The sequence below is a fragment of the Phymastichus coffea genome, unplaced genomic scaffold, assembly GCF_024137745.1.
Source record: "Phymastichus coffea isolate CEN01 unplaced genomic scaffold, Cenicafe_Pcof_1.1 PCOF00046, whole genome shotgun sequence".
In the NCBI taxonomy this organism is placed as follows: domain Eukaryota; kingdom Metazoa; phylum Arthropoda; class Insecta; order Hymenoptera; family Eulophidae; genus Phymastichus; species Phymastichus coffea.
Window position 1 is genome coordinate 1,187,871 of NW_026706857.1, and position 16,504 is coordinate 1,204,374.

The 16,504-nt window shown below is 46.0% G+C and overlaps 1 protein-coding gene across 4 annotated transcripts in view; it reads right to left on the reverse strand.

The window, feature by feature from the left end:
- LOC131664933 (homeotic protein antennapedia-like) overlaps window positions 1-12,982 on the reverse strand; it is a 281,825-nt gene extending 268,843 nt beyond the window's left edge. For all 4 annotated transcript variants that reach the window (XR_009301979.1, XR_009301981.1, XR_009301980.1 and 1 more), the window contains exon 1: window positions 11,572-12,982. The gene's annotated coding sequence lies outside the window, so the exon portion shown is untranslated. The remainder of the gene's footprint in view (window positions 1-11,571) is intronic.
- Window positions 12,983-16,504: the final 3,522 nt, after the last annotated feature.

The following is a 16,504-nucleotide window of genomic DNA, read 5'->3' on the forward strand; positions in this document are numbered from 1 at the left end:
CAACAAAAAAACAAAAAAAATGATTTGAAACTCACTGGAAGAAGACGTTCCGGGAGATGCATTATCATCGTTTTGCAACGTACCTGCAACAAAAAAGAAAAAAATCAAAAATTGATGCATTTCAAAAAGAGGCGCGCAGGTGAGACGGGTTCGGGTTTGGAAAAAAAGTGGCCATCAAAAATTGCGGTGACCAGCAGCGTCATGAAAGAGAAAAAAACGATAAACTATAATGGGAAAGAAAGAAAAAAAATTTGGTGTACAGGGGGACGACACCAATTTTCTTCGTTGCACGACCAAGGAATGATGAAAAGAGAGGATCGCTCTCTGCGCACTTTATACATACACACGTGTGCGTGCGGGGGCTCAAAGCCTCCCTGAGATCGATGTGCATGCAGCCGATATAATGCGATTGCTTTATGTAACCCATACGCCGCCGGCGAGTATCCAAGTACTCTTGTGAGTCGCTGCGGATTCGTTACGCGGATGATTGGTGATGCGAATAAGGCAGCGCGACAGCTTTGGGAAATGAATAATTTTTAAACGTTTCTTTTTTTTTTCTTTTTGCATCATCGGTAGTTTTAAAAAGAATTTTCATGTTACCGTTATGGTTTTGCTCTACTCTTATTAAAAAATCATATAAACGTGCAAAGAATTTTTTTTTCATTTCTTTGTACATTTTTTTTTTCTTATTTTCTACGCCGAGAGGGAAGTATGGTAGTATATCTCAATTCCTCTGCCAACAAGTCAGCCACAGGCATCCAGCGGAATTTTCGCTTCTTTGTCTATTTTACCTTGAAACATAAAGCAATAGGTAAGAAAACCAAGTGAGCGCAGGAGGAAATGGAGACGTTCCCCGAAGTGACAGGTATACGATCTGGCTGCGCGAAGCTTCGAAAGCCGCGAGGCTCAAAAGGTCGATTACGAAAGCGAGAGAAGTTTGCGCCGTGCGTCGTCGTGGTGGGCTGTACAAGTATTCGCATCGCAAACTTTGCGATTCTCTGTAATTCGGCGCCCCTATATTCACTCATTAGCATTACTCTCTCCCCTTCCTTTATTTGCATTTTATTGCGTCAACAGATCGCACAAATATCCAACCGATTTTCAGCTCGTGGGTCGTTTTCAATCAATGCGACATGTATCGCTATTAGTGTACACTAGAGCACAGCTACGGGCGATAGCATACGGGCGGCAAAAATTACGACGCGCCGTTACTCGCGCGCAATGATGCGCCGACGTATTTATTACGCGCAGCGATATTAGGCTGCTCGCTGCCTCCCGCGAATTATGTCCGAGAGAAAGAGCGGGAGAGTAGTCATCCATCCTGTATCATTAGCGGTAGCAGTAACTTAAGTGTCGCCACAGGTAGCTGGACGCGTTTGTCCCGCGAGATTTCGCTCTTTCACCCCGATTAATCGAGTTGAAATGCTTCTCTTTTTTCCAATTCCACATAGCGATACGTAGAATAAATTTTGTCGTGTGCATAGTGAACGAACGGTATTATTTCGAGAGCTTTATTGCACATCGATGAACGCTGGTAGAATCTATTTTTAGTGAATGATCGAGTTCTCGTGTCAAGCGGCCTATATCATATCTCGCGAGGCTTCTCTCTTCGTTGCAGCTAATTGATTTTCGTGCGTGCACAGTTGCCACGTGCACCACGGAGTTAATGATATTATTTCACGGCACAAGATATCTACCGTGTTTTCATCGCATATACGCGCAGATATAAGATATTATTTATAAGATGGCAGCAAATAGAATGCACTTGCTTGTAATTGGTAATTCTCTTTTATTTCACAGGTATAAGAAGTATTGGATGGCTGGCGCTCGCGTCTAAACGTCACGATTAATCCTTCGATCACGTGCAAATAATCTAAGTATTGTACTCTGCGCGCGAAGACAATGCATTATTTTCTCAGTCAATCAACTCACCATAAATTCCGAGCAAATTCTACGATTTTATAATAGCCGGCGTAGCCAAAGGGAGAACGCGAGAGCAAGCGAAGGAGAATACCAAAGCAAGCAAGTGTATTAGAAGTGTTTCATTATAGCTAAACACCAAGAGCCCATAATACACACACACACGCACGCACAAGGCCCATTGCAACTGTAAAGGAATCGTCGACGACGGTTGCCACAGTGCGCGAACGGACGAAGAAGCGAGTCGAGGCGGAAAAAAAATGGAGTGCGAAGATGAAACTTGTGCTGCAACGGTCGGAGAGAGAGAGAGAGAGAGACAGAGAGGCAGGTGCTGGCCCTGTAATGGCCGCCCATCGAGCAGGTTCGAGAGCTCTGCCGGTGGTAGTGGGCCTCTTTTTCTTTCAGCTGTTTTTTTGATGAATTACGAGCTACGAAGAGGGAAAAAATTCATTTGCAAGTAATAAATCGCGTGGGAAGGTACTTATATATACATGTGATCCTGTAGGCGCCACTTATTATTGCCACTACTCGACAGTTCTTAAGCGTATCACTATGTAACGTAGCTACTGTTGCTGTTGCCTTTTTATGATCTTCAAGCCAAGTCCCACGATGGCAATGGACGAGCTCAAGGATGCGTTGCTGATTGCTACAGAGTGACGTTCTATGAGCGCGTATGGCTGGTTTCGTGCGATCGTTGCGACTTCAATATTCATTTTGAAATATTACTTAATTGATATAATTATGACTACACTTTTAATAGGAAGCAAGCATATCTTACTTTATTTCTTTACTTTGATTGCCATAATGCAATTGTAAGTCGATTGTTGATATATGTGCGACTATTATTAGATACGAAAAAATTTTAATAGCAGAAAGAAGAACTTTCAACTAAGTTTACAGTCGAATAGAAAATCGCAATTAGCTTAATTTTTTCTTGTATATGATTGCAAAAATTAATTGAAAGCCACAAAGTAATTCGATGAAAATTATTACCATGTGGTATGGAGTCGAGCGAAGCAAGCGCAATTTCTCAAGGAAATGCTCTTCCAAGCCTCTTGTTTACTCGCTGTTAACGATAACAAGTACATTATCATTCAATAAAACTCGTCGCGTCGTGATACTGCAGCTTGCCAAGAGAGTCAAGAGAGAGCTTTCTTTTTGATCGGTTAGGTGTGACAAGAGACGAGTGCGCGTTCGCTTAATCGATAACGCAGCGCCGTGGAAATTAATAACCAAAACCAGTAATTCTTGAGCTGTGGCATATGAAATTTGCAAAAATAGCAAGGTGGTTTCGCGCGTGTATAATTGGCACGAGGTGGGTCAAACTGGAAGCTCATGCGAACAGCTCGTATATCAAATCACGCGAGTATAAGAAGGAGAAAGCCGAAATGCCTAATAATATATTGTTCGCCGAAAAGAGATCGCCAGTTCAAGTACCGCTTTTGCTTCGATGAACTTTTGTCTTTTTTTCGCGCGCGATCTTTTGTTTTCACGAGCGGCTAGTCGTCGTAAAATACAAAGAAACTCGCTGAAACTGGGAAAAGATTATGCATGGGCTTTTATATTCGTCGGTGAACGCTCGCGAGAGGCTTACTTCTGCCGCTCTTTTTGCTGCTTTCCCACTTCGTTTCTATTTCCGAGAGAGCAAATCGCTTATTGCTCGCTATACAGACTCGTTCTTTTCTTTTTCGCGCATTACGCGCGCAATACTATTCAGACATTCAATTAGCTTTATTTACCAGCTGATTATGGAGATTTTCTGTTTGCTGTTCTGATGTGTTCTCTCTGCACTCGCGCGATTTACTTTAATGGTTTTTCAAGTGCTGAGAGATTCGCAGAATATATAATTTGATAAAATGTGCGGGTGTGCAGCCATGAATACTAATAATTAATTATTTTTTCTTTTCTTCAAAGAATTTAGAGGCTTTATGAAATACTCTCGTGACGCGCCAGTAATAAATTCTAGCTGATCATGGAAATTTTGTTCCGTCGTGAATAACAATTTGATTGAGTCTCAATTTCTTCAAGAATAATAGATACCCTCTAATTTTCTCCCATAAGTATTCGTGTTCATAGGTCTTTCGGGATATTACGGTTAGTGACTCAACGAATGAGAAAAAAATATTCACTGTTGCAGTGTACTTGGCACTTGATATTTTTTTCCCCCTTCGGTATCGATGGCGAGCTGTCGAGTGTACTTAAAAACTCTATTACTTAAAATAATATGCGATCAGTGAAGATGTAAAAAAAAGTCGAAAGTGTGACAGCGGCTCTACCAATTTGTTACGCGAAAGCAGAAAGAGAATTGAATGAGAATCCCCTTTACTCTTTGTAACATACGCGATACGTTGTAATTCAAGAGCAATTACGAGTCCAAGTATACAGCGAGTAGGAAAGTTCTCTCTTTCTCTTGGCAATCCTGGCTCAATATTAAAAACGCATTATCCGACGATTTCGGTCGCATCAATTTCACCCAACGCTCGCCCGCCGAGAGAAAGAAACGAAAAGTAAGCGTCTCGTCTCTCTCTCTCTCTCTCTCTCTCTCGCTCTTTCTCGCACGCGTGCGAAATTAACAAAAAATTTTCATACTTAATAAATAAACGCGCTGCGCGTAGCCTCATTACAACGATCAATAATACATGCCTCCACGTCCAAAACTCAAGCAAAAGATACGTATCGCTTAACTATATATCAAAAGAGAGATACAAAGCCAAAAAATAATGAGAGTTAGCCTCTCGCGCCCGGGGGCATCTAATGTGCCGCTTCTACTTTTTTCAGTGGGCCCCATTCGGAGGCTTTTTGGGTGGTATGTTTTTCGAATGGTCAGTATTATAGCCTCCTACGAAAGTCATGCGCACATGTGCGCGTAGGTATATATCCGGCGAGCGGCAGCCGGAGAGGTCGTTGTTGCACTCGAACGAGAGAGATCGCCAAATCGCGCGCAGCCGCGCCGCACGCACGCCAACCCCATACCACTGGACTGGCTGTGTATATGCTGGTGTATGACTGCTTCTCACTGTCGAGACCACGTGTGTGTTGACGTCAGGGTAGCGCACAGGTGAATCTAGGTTTCTTTCAATAATTTAGTAAATGGTTCACTAACATTTATGAGTCTAAATGAACATTTATATTCCAGGATTTTAATTAGAGCACTTAATTGGCTGACCAAAATTGCCTGATACTACTGATAAGCCTTATCAATGTTGAAAATGATTAATTAATTATCATTGAAGTGTAATTTCGTATTAAAAAACACTAAAAGATGTACAAATTTACAGTACATTGTATTATCAAGATTCATCTCATCATACTGCATAATTGCAGCTAAAAAATAGTTTGCTGAGCTCGCGTTTTTAGCACGTCTATCGCACGTGGGTTAACGTCCCCTAAAATAAATATGAGCGGTCTGCATGTATACGCGTGCGTGTGCGTGAGGGGATTGCATCGACTCGCTGTCTCTCTTTCTTCACCGATACTCGAAGTAAAAAAGGTCCACCAGCCTAGATCTAGCGCGTGCACGTGCCAATCGCGCACGTGCTCGTCGTGTATGTAGTGCGGGTGAAAAAGAGAAACGATCGAATGCTCGCTGGCAATTAGTCGATTGACGGGCGCCGCTTGGGCTCAGGTATATCTCGAGGCCGCCTAATATACACAGAAGCCTAGGACTGAATATAGAGGAAGAAAATTATTGGTGGAAGCATAGATTCTCTCCTCGAAATTGCACCGGTACATGCAAAGTTTTCGATTTCGGAAATGGCTTCTCGTTTTCTAAGTATCTCAAGAGAGAGAGAGAGAGTCTTTTCAATTACTTTGGTTGAAGTCCGCGCTCATGTAGGCAGAATGAACGCGTTGGAAAGGAAACAGAGAGAGAGAGAGAGAGAGAGAGAGAGAGAGAGAGAGAGAGAGAGAGAGAGAGAGAATGTGTATAAGGGCCATTGAAGTAAGAGAGGAGGGCGCTAGTGAGCAGCTAAAAGGCGGCGATGCCTGAGCGTCAGTCTGCCTCTGATCGCATGGCGCGCGGTAGTTGATGCCTCAACAGTGCGACAGCTTTGTTATTAATTATAACAGTCTCTTACGTAGAGTATATAAATTTTGTTGTTTTATCATTTTCTTTTATGGTAAACGTAGGTTTTTTGATAAGTTTTTTACGATCTTTTTTTATTTTCATGCACGTTCGAGTAATTTTATACATTATATTGAATGTATCTGCAATAATGTTAAATATCATAGGCTTAATCATAATATATTAAAAAAATGTTATATCGAAGTTACTCAAAAATAAATTTTCGTGTTGTTAAATTTTGTGTTATTGGCACAGTCTTATAATTGATGTCACTTTTTACTTGAAACCTTGATTGTCTCTTTAATGAAATGGTAGCGTTTAATTTATAAATTGCAATAGCACGCAATTATTTAATTTTTTGTCATTAAAAATGATCTTACAATCGATTACGGAATCGATGACAAGCACTTGAACAGAATAAGGTAGAAGATAATCTTTGCGCACGTGTATTTGCAAGGCAAAGTTTCAAAAGTAAAAGGGGGAGAGCTTACATCAATTATGTAAGTGAAAACAGTATGGGACGTCGGGCAATTTAGATAAGATTTTATAACCCGGCTGTCCATTCAACGGCAGTAACTTTTCCAAGCGCGGCAGAGCGAACTGTATAAACGCACGGCTGTAGCTCCAAAACGTTTACAAAAAAAATTATTCGCTTTTATTAAGCCTTGTAAAAAAAGCGAACGAATTTGCTTATTACCTCTTTACGAGTACTATAAAGGTTAATCTAAACGAGGCATCGTAAAAGCGAATCGAATAATAACGACGTGAAAAGCCAATTTACCAAACTGAAATCTCGCCGAAAATGAAATAAAAATCAGTTTAATGTTCGTATGTAACAAATAAAACAAAAAAATACTGAGACTCAATAAAATGTACAGCTCGTTAAAATAATCTGGTTGATGATTTCAGATGAGAACTGCGAGCGAGACAACCAAGAGTCCAAACTCGAGTCGAGGCAGTGGCGTAGGAAGCAAAGAAAAGAGAGCAAAAGAGAGTGAGAGAAGAGGTCCACAAGAAAAAGAAGAAGTAAAAGAAGTGAGAAAAGTAGTCGGGGTTCTGCATTATCGACGGAATGTATACGGTCGACGATACGAGCCTGCAAGTGCTGAAGGAGAGTGAGAGAAAGAAGAGGTGGAGCACGAAACGAGCTCGAGCTGCGATTTCGTCGTCGTAAACGTCAGCGTTACGGTTACAGTGCCGTTCGTTCGCTGGTTTATATTGAACGAAGTTACTCCCCGAGGTACGTAACACCTACTGCCACTTCTATAAGTGAGTATATGGCCTCTTTAACGCTGAAACCTCGTGGCTAACCACGTGGTTTCTTTTTACGCGGGAAAGGATTTCTGTAGCCACTCTTTTCACTTTGATAACTCGCTTTTTTCGGTTTGACATATTTCTTTTGTTCTTTGACGGGTTGTTATTAGGTAAAATAAATACACGGCTACTGAGCCATTTGAGATTCAAATGGCTAGATTTTGATTTACCTTGGAATCATTTGCCTAATTTGAAATAGCTTTGAGTCATCAAGGTAATGTTATTCGTCGGTTGCAAATGGTCCATTTGAGCATCAAAGAGCTTAGAATGATTTTTCAATTTAATTAGTACGAAGTTTGTATGATTGCATTTCAAGCAAAATGAAGATTGAAATGAATGGTCTCGTTTGCGCGACTGAAAAATTTATGACTGTCCATGTTACCAACATTTCATCAACACGCCATTGTACACTACAGTACAACAAGCTCGTGCCAACTAGAAAATCGTTAACGCCCGAACGCGATATACACACAATGCCGCGACGACAACGTTAGGCGCATTCAAAGGGACCAAGTTTAAAAAGAAGAAGCAGAAGAAGAAACTTGGTTACGCTCACGGTTTCAAACGATTGCTCTTTTTCAGTTGCAACAAGGCACACGCCGCCGACTGGTGACGGGGTGGGGGAGAGGAAAGAGGCTCTCACGCCCTCTAATTACGCAGGAGCTGGCAGCAGCGGTGGCGGCGGCGGGCTCCCCTTGTACTCAATGAGAAATCGTAAATATCGATCTGGGAGCATCTGCGGAACGAGAGAAAGTGATCCACATTCGTTATGGAAAGAAGACCTTTGAATTTTCCACAAAGCAGTGCAGGTAAATAGTACGGGGAAAATGAGCATTTTGCTGAAATCGTGGCGTGTGGACTTTCAAGCGTGATTATTCGTTAGTCGAGGGAGAGGGCGTTTTATCGATCTCATTTGCGGTTATAAATTGTGCCTCTCGGCGGTAACTGTGCGCGCGCTCGCCAGATCGAGAAGCGGATATTACGGTTCGACGGCACGATCATTGCGGCCGGATTTGCGTGCACTTATATAAACAAGTTGTCGCCCCAAAGAGCTTCGCTGCATCGCTCGCGAAAAGAATACACTCGCGCATAGCACCACTCGGCGGACGGAATAACTCAATTTAACGGCTCGTCGTGGTAGCCGCGCGCAACGAGGAGAAAAAGAAGGAACGCGCGGCAGGAGGTTATTCGCGGCCCGTTGCACGCACAGAGTAAGAAAAGGCAATATCGATCGCGCAAGCTTCGCGCGGGGCAGTGTTTCTAGTAGTGCGCCGCGGCATTACGCAACTGCAAGGGGAGCTTTAGGCAGCGCACACGTATAGATGCACATTCGTCTTATCGTCCTGCGCACGCAGCTACACGTGCATACGTGCGTACAGTTCAATCGCGGCCTCGCCTATCAGATTAACGATCATCGATACGTCCACATGATTAGAGTATTCGCACGCAGACGTGTAGTGAGTTATTAATCCCCAGTCAATGACTCTTCGCGAGTAGTGTGTGTATAGAACAGGTTCCCTCTACAGGCGATAGATCGATAATTCAACCTTCCGTCTATATTAACGTCGTCGTCGTCGTCGTCCTCGTCGTCGTCGTCGTCCTCGTCGTCGTCGTCGTGCATATTGCTCCGCGAGATACATACACTTGTTTTTCCGGATCGCGCGGCAGCACTCTAACCAAATTAACAGAGTATGTTTTTATTTATGGGCTTCTCGCATTCTGAATTCGTTTTCTTCCGTCTCTCGGGAGATTTTTTTTCTTTTGTCACCGACGCATGCGCGAGGGAGGCAAGATGTCTGGTATGCGATAGATACACGTATAATTAATTCTTATCGCGAACGAAAATTTCTTTTTTTTTTTCTTCGATGTGCGCGCATAAATATGACGCTAATGGATATAAATTGCCAAGGCGCAAGATTCTCTCCTTGCGCGTAGAGCGCCGAGGGAAATTTTCTTATTTGGTTCGTCTGTCTCGGCTGCGAGGTTTTTACGATGTTCACCGATTTATTCAGCGTTTCTGATGGGAAGATTTGTAATATATATTTCTCTTACTTATCGCGGAATGTGCATATTGCAAACGAACGTACACGTGCATCAAAACAAATTCAATTTTAATTTAGAGGATTTTCTTGCGAAGAAAATTAATTCGTCGCTATGGGTTCTTTTCCTTCGCTACGAAGATGCGTAACACGCACGCGGAGAAATATTTTTAGGTTTGGAGGAATTAAAGAAAGCGCGTGATTAGCTCATAAATCGACGGTCATGCGACTATATAGAGTTCGGGGACCACATTAACACACGTATACAAAGAGATATACATATATAGAACATCGGGAGAGAGAAGGCACGAGCCCTTGAGCAAGGCTTCAGGGCCGACCGATGATTATGTACACACACACACATACACACACACACCGCACGCATACGCGCATATGTATACATATATATATATACATTAGTATATATATGTGTGTGTGTATGTATATATATCTGCGCGCGTGCCGCAAACGGGAACAGCTGACAGCCACCGGAATTCGGGTTCCGGAGGGCTCTCTCTGTCTCTCTGTCTCTCTTTATCTTTCACTGCGTGTATATGCTCGCTACTTGAACCCTAAACCCGATTTTACACGCACTTGACTCCATTCTCTCGTATAAATTTCATATCGTACACGCATACGGGGATAACTTTTCTTCAAAAGAGCACCGCATGTATAAACCATGTAATTTGTCCGTTGCTAGTAAAAAAAAATCGAGTGCTTTCTCTACGCGAACTGCGAGATAAGCGGAAACTGATTACGCGCTCAGATGAATTATTGCATGAGAGAATTCGGAGCAGTATTAGTCGTTGCTTGGGCTAGACTATGCGCGAATAGGTCACACCTTTCGTTTTCGCCGATGAAATATCCGATTCAACTGTGGCTTAATTGAATTCACCCATCGACAGTCTCTCTCTTTCTCTCTTTCTCTCTTTCTGATTTTCTTTGCAAGATTATCGCGAATACCACGAGACCTACCTTTTGTTCGCCAGTGAAAATTCACGCAGAAAGATTATGAGCAATTTCTCACGCGTGCGCATCCGCGTTTATTTGATTTATCCGCGCGTAGCTCGTTTTTCTGCCGGATATTTATTATGTTCGTTCTGCTATATCGCGCTGATTGAGTTGTTACTACACGACGCGACGCTAAAGAGTTAAAAATATATGCCACTTATTTTTGTATTTCGGCTTCAGTCAATAAATATTTTCGAGTGTTCCTTTTTTTCTCACTTGAATTTTTCGAATTCCATCCTCATTTCACCAAGATATTTACTCAATTACTTCTCTTGTGATTTCAGGTGACAGAGCAGTGCAGCAAGCGATCTCCAGTTTCTCTTATCTATATCTACTCGTGGGTGAGCGCGCAGCAAGTGCCCAATATGCGTGTAATAAACCAACTCGACGCCTTGCAGCCGCTGCGCGAGCGAGTGGTCCATTCAGGGCTTGGGGCGCTGTGGAATATTTTTAGCTTGGTCCGCGAGCCGATAAATCCACGAGTTAAAGCGAAGTGTGTATATAGTCAACTCGAGAATGAGGGAAAGAAGAGGCGCGAAATTTCGACACTATAATACATTTTGATTGCTCTGCTGGCTTGCCTGCATCGCCATTGGAAAAAAAATAGGTGCGCGGGGCCGGTTCCGATTGCTAAAACATTTGCAAGAGCAAAGCGTCGGGCAAGTGCTGTTCGCTTAGCCCGACAGAGCGCGTCGAATAATTGTCTTTTGCATGTAAAACAGCAATACTTACGTTACACTCCGAAGATCGAAAAACTCCGTTTGGATGAATCGTCATCGATGATGAATTTCGGAAGCTGCGCAAGTGAATTTACGTAGCGGCATGTGCACGAAACCAACTGGTCTTTGGTCTCTCGTGGCGGCAGACGCGCGAGAGAATTCAAAGCTCGTTTTCTCCCTAACGGGGCGCATCGCAGTCGACCCACATAACGTCACTCTCTCTCTCTCTCTCTCTCTCTCTCTCTCTCTCTCTCTCTCTCTCTCTCTCTCTCTCTTCCCGGCAATTGGACTGGCATTCGCAGCAAATTGACTTGGCGGAATCGCCCGCCTCCCGGTTTAATTCTCCCCTTAGCGGCGTTCTCCGCTAGTCTCTCTGGCACCCTTCCCGCTTCGGAAACACACGCGCGCGAGTACGACGTGGCTCGGCGAAAAAAAACTGACGCGCAGGCACGCGCACGTGTCTGGCCGATGCATATTAAGCGCTTGGAAGCAGAAAACAACTCACCTGCTATGGCCATCCAGGGGTAGAAGGTGTGGTTAGCGCTGGGCTGCTGATGAAGTTGAGTAGCCACGGGCTGACTGGTCGTCGACGAGTTGAGGCTGCAGGTGTTCCACGCGGACGAACTGAGAGATCTGCTGGAGCCGTTGTTGCCGGGACTCGAGGCGGCGTCGCCGCCGCTCACCAGTCCGGAGTAACTACTGACTCTGGAGCCCTCGGGGGTGCAGGCGGACGGACGCACAACAGCCGAGTTGGCGGCGCTCTGTCCGGCCGATGCCGATTGCCAAACGTCCTTGACCGCTGCCGCGGCCATAACCGCCGCGTAGCCGTTCTGATGAGCCGCAGCCGCCGCGGCGGCCGCTTGCTCCTGCTGCTTACAGTCCTTGCTGCTGGCCGCGGTGTACGACGAGGTGGTGTGTCCGCTCACCGCGTCGGGAGTCGAGGAGTAGAGCTTGCAAGCGGTCGCCACGCTGGCGTCGTACGGCGAGTCTTGGGGCGGTCGCGTGTTGGTGCCGCCGGCACTTGGATGGATACCAAGACTCGAGGCGGAGCTGTGGTGATGGTGTTGGGACGAGGCATACGGCGACATGCCCAGACCCAGCGGAAAGGAACGGTAGGCTGCCGCGGCCGTTGCTGGGTCGTGGTGCTGGCCGGCGGCGCTGCCCTGGTGGTGGTGGCTCCCGTAGAAGCCGCCAGCGCTCTGCTCGAAGTACGAGTTCATCGTTAGCCCGAGTATTTTGGATAGGTTGGCTTAGCGGCGACTGCCCGCTCGAACTGCCGATGAGGAAAACCAAACGCAAACTGTCTGTCTCGCTCACGGTACCTGCTGCGCGATCGCTGCCCTCATCAAGTCAGAGAGAGGCACCGTACCGCGCACTCGTGTTTTATCCGAATGTCGCACACTCGACCTTGCCTCGCTTCTGTTTCTGCTCCGCTTCTCTGTGCGCGCCGGTCCAAGAGGGCAACGGTCACACGGCACTGCGCATCACTTTAGACCTGAGCACACTTTCACTGGCGTTGTTGTCCCGCGGTGAAGCCGCGCCGAGCAGCGAGCGCGTTAATGTGCCAACGATAAACGGGCGCCCACAGCAGCTCGCCAGGTAGACCAAGCGGCCGAAACAATGGGAAAACCAAGAAACACACTACTGGAAAAGCGGCGCGTCGTCAAAATTTGCGGCAGACCGACGGCGCACAAAAGCCGCGCTCGCGCGCGATCCCAATGACACAATTGGCTGCGGCGGCAGCACTCGTGTGAATGGCAGCGCCAGGAGTCCGTCGGACGCGCTGTTGCTTTTGAATGCGAGCGAGAAGCGACCACGCCGAAGAAAAGCGCGAAAGAAAACAGCGATGACACTTAATGTAGCCGGGATGAGAGATGTAATATTGGGAGAGGGTTATAGGTGCGTGTACGCCAGTGCGCTGGTCCACGGCACACTACTGGCTGTGTGTCTCGGCGCTCGCCCCGTGCACTCTGTTTGCTGCTGCTCACACTCACACGTGCCCGCCGCACAGCTCGTGCGCAAGCAGGCAAGCAAGAGAGAGCGCGCGAGAGAGAGAGAGAGAGAGAGAGAGAGAGAGAGAGAGAGAGAGAGAGAACACAAACTCTCCCAAAGAGCGAGAGAAACTCGCAGTTCTTCTATCCCCCCTCCTCTCTCAACTCAGCAACGTTGCTGCTGTTGCCTGCTCACGATAACCCGAACGCGTGCGCTGCCGCTGTCCCACCTTCACGAACACACGCTCGCTGGCGCACGCGAGAGCCCCCTGTAGAGCTAACTCTGGATTAAATTCCAGCCAGATAAGACGCCACCGCGAGAGGGAGGGAGGCCTCTCTCTCGCACACCAGCGGCTTAACGACCAATCGCCAGCGAATTCGTCACCGACCACTTGCCCCCACCGCCGCCACTGCCAAGCCACGCCTACGACACGCGCGCTCGCCAAGCGAGCGCCAGCCTCGCAGCGCCACCTGTCCGACCGTCGACCAACTAGCCCCGCTAGACCGCCGCCAACAGACCCACCACGGCCAGCGCATCGGCAGCACTTCGCCACCGCGCTACGGCTGCTCTCCCGTAGCTCACGGGCTCTCGCTGTCGCGGTGTAGGCTCGACTCGACCAGCCGCCCTTTTTCGACGCTCGCCTGCTCGTTCTTTCGTGGATCGGCACGATTGATCTTGGAAATGCTGCTCGGGCAAAACCCAAAACCACATTTTGTCAGCGCTTTTCTTGGCGCCTCGTGGACACTGTCTTTTATCGTGCGCCCGAAATTCGAGTCCAACGAGAGATGATGCGGTAGTCTGCGTAAAATGCCCAGCGAAGCCGATAATTGTGATGGGGATATGGGGCAACTGACGCCGTTACAATCACAATGTCATCTCATCGGTAACGAAAGATTTTTGCGAGCGCGTGCGTCGGAAGGGCCGCGGAGACAAGCGGAAAAGCCGTCTGACGAGGCGCAATCGTAAAGCGCTTTACGAGACCGTAGAGCAGCGGCAGTAGTATAGAGGTGGCGAGGCCGCCGCCGACGTTTTACGGGCCAATTTGAGTGTAGCACAATTAAAACGTCGTAAAAACGAGAGCGCCGCGGCGGCACGAGCGCACAGCCACGTATCGTGTAGAGGCAGCGCCGCTGTTTATTGGGATGTAAATGTCGCTGGATTATCGCCCCCGCGTTTCGCACCTCGTAAATTATTCCATAACGAGCCGAGTAATGCTCATCATAAGCCCCGCGATCTCCCTCACGTGGGGCAAGCGGGCAACATCTTCAACGTTCTGAATGTTTAACGACAACCGAACGTGATGCCAGGAGACCGTAAAATTCGACTTGAATCGTCTTCTCTTTTTTATGATTTTTTGAGTGCCTTCTTTCGCGCTTTCTTTCTTCATCTTTATTTATTTTTTTTATTTTATTGGCCGTGGTTAGCTTTTGTTTGCCATATAATTCAAACGAATAGCCGATAAAGTTTCTTCGCGCGCGAGATATGAGCTATAAAATTCATCTTGACGACTGAACTGCTGGCGCCTTTCGATGATGATGCTCGTTTACGATTTTTACGATATCGTTGTGTCAATAAACACGATTTTATGCGCTCGTCGGATGCTCACTCTCACTCTGAACGTGAATGTTTTCTGCCTTGTAGGATTACCGCTTTATTACGTGTACCTCTCTTGCACACTGTGTTCGTGGATTTTTCTTTGATGTTTTTCGTGCAATCTTTATCGCGGCAGTTATGTACTTCCGATTGTACTAATTAAATAGTCATGTCACGAAGGATTTCATAGCTTACTAATTGTACAAGTATTTTTATCATCTATTTTTTATTTTTATATCGAAACATTTGAATAATTTAAGTTAAAAAGACATTGTCTTGGTTTCAAGGTGTCAACGAGAGACTCGACCGACGATTGAAAGACGTAAATGGTTGAAAACCTCATCTTGAAACGGGCAGATGATGAAGAGACCTATTTGAAAGCCGCGAAAGTTGCAGCAGCAACAGCAGGCGTTCACGCAGAGAGAGAGAGAGAGAGAGAGAGAGAGAGAGAGAGAGAGAGAGAGAGAGAGAGAGAGACAGCGGAGCGATGATTGTTCGAGCAAAATGAAGCCGTTGCTCAGGTAAGGCTTTCTTCGGTCCCTTGCACCCGTAGGGTATCATCGAGCCTAATGATCAAAGAGTTGTTTCAGGAGACAATCGGCAAGGCAGACGCAGTCATTGTCGAGGACGATCGTTGAGGCACTCCGACAGGTGGTAGAGAGGGAGAGAGAGAGAAAGAGAGGCGGTCGTTCGCTTGAAAATCATGACGGCAGTAAACTCAAGTTTTATGACCACTTGAACGGAATCGTAAAAGTCAGGCTGGCACGAGCGCGTGCCACGAGACCTTCACAGTAGTAGCATAAGCGGAGGCGTGAACGGGGGGCGCGCTCACACAAAACTGCCATGCATTAGTCGAGGGTTCCACAGCTTTAGAGTGGGCCTAATGCCCCACTCTAAAGCCTTTCCGCAGCTCATAACTCCAACCACGGCTGCCGACTACAGGCCAATTTGCGTGCTACTGCTGCTGTTGACCTTCCTGCAAATCTCGCAGGCCTTTAAAAGATTATCCCTTCGGCCATTGTCTTGTCCTCTTTCTTCGGTGCAGCCTTTTCTACTTGCACCTGTTGTGTTTTCAGTAAACAATCATGATAGCTCTGAAAAGTTGACTGCGAGACAGATATTTGCTTAAATAAGATCTTCATTATCGCTGAAAAACAACTGAAGTTTATTTTTCATGGAATTAAAGAAATGCACTTTCAGAATAGAACGTTTCAAGCTGAATAAAAAGGGTTTCTCATCAAATTGAGCGTTGCGTAACTTTTCGTCAACGGAATCGTTGTTTTTTATCTGTTCAGACTTCTCTCTCTCTCTCTCTCTCTCTCTCTCTCTCTCTCTCTCCCTCTCTCTCTCTCTCTCTCTCTCTCTCTCTCTCTCTCTCTTTCGTTCGTAGTATAACTTTTTCAAGGCGTGTGCCAAAGCGTCGCGCGATTGCTCGATATCCAGATCGTAAAAGTTAATGCAGCGTAAGGGGAAACAATCGAACCAAGTTCCACTCCTGGCTCTCTCTCTCTCTCTCTCTCGATTGTATCTTGATTCTCGAAAAGTTGTTGCGGAACGCTTCAATCGCCCTGCGCTCTAATGAATTTCCAATGCCTATCCCAATTCTCTGCACTTTCGATTGCTTTTCATAATCCAAAGCGCTACGTTCCGCTTTGCTCTCTATTCACGAGCTCCGGAGATTTTTTCCGATTTCCATGTGCTGATATTCCAATTCTTTTTTTTTTTTTTAAATCGTTATTTTCATCGTAACGAACCAGTGCCTCATTTATACTTTGATTTTTCGTAATCTACTTCAATTTGAGTGTACAATACGTCTTCGAGATATTATATTTATATTTATCACAGTTGCTGTA